The sequence below is a fragment of the Sinocyclocheilus rhinocerous genome, unplaced genomic scaffold (genome assembly GCF_001515625.1).
Source record: "Sinocyclocheilus rhinocerous isolate Xijiao unplaced genomic scaffold, SAMN03320098_v1.1 scaffold1307, whole genome shotgun sequence".
Taxonomy (NCBI): domain Eukaryota; kingdom Metazoa; phylum Chordata; class Actinopteri; order Cypriniformes; family Cyprinidae; genus Sinocyclocheilus; species Sinocyclocheilus rhinocerous.
Window position 1 is genome coordinate 124,985 of NW_015631048.1, and position 322 is coordinate 125,306.

The window sequence follows — 322 nt, forward strand, 5'->3', positions numbered from 1 at the left end:
GTTGGCAGTGTGTGTACACAACCACCCTAAAATGATAAAAATCCACCCAGTGGTTTTTTTTAATCTGCTCAAATCTTAACCCCTTTCTCAAATCGAGCCGATCTCAGATGCCTGTCTGTGTGACGTCACAAAAACAGGCCCCTCCCACGATAGTTTGACAGACTGGACTGGCGTCTTACCTTAGCTCCGCCCTGAGTGAGCTGTCATCAGTCCGCCATTGTTTCACCGCCGGAGCAGATGTAGACAAGAATGACTCCTAAGAGACTGAGGTGTTCTGTTGTTGGATGTAATAATGAACATAGCAGTCGTCATTTACTCCTGA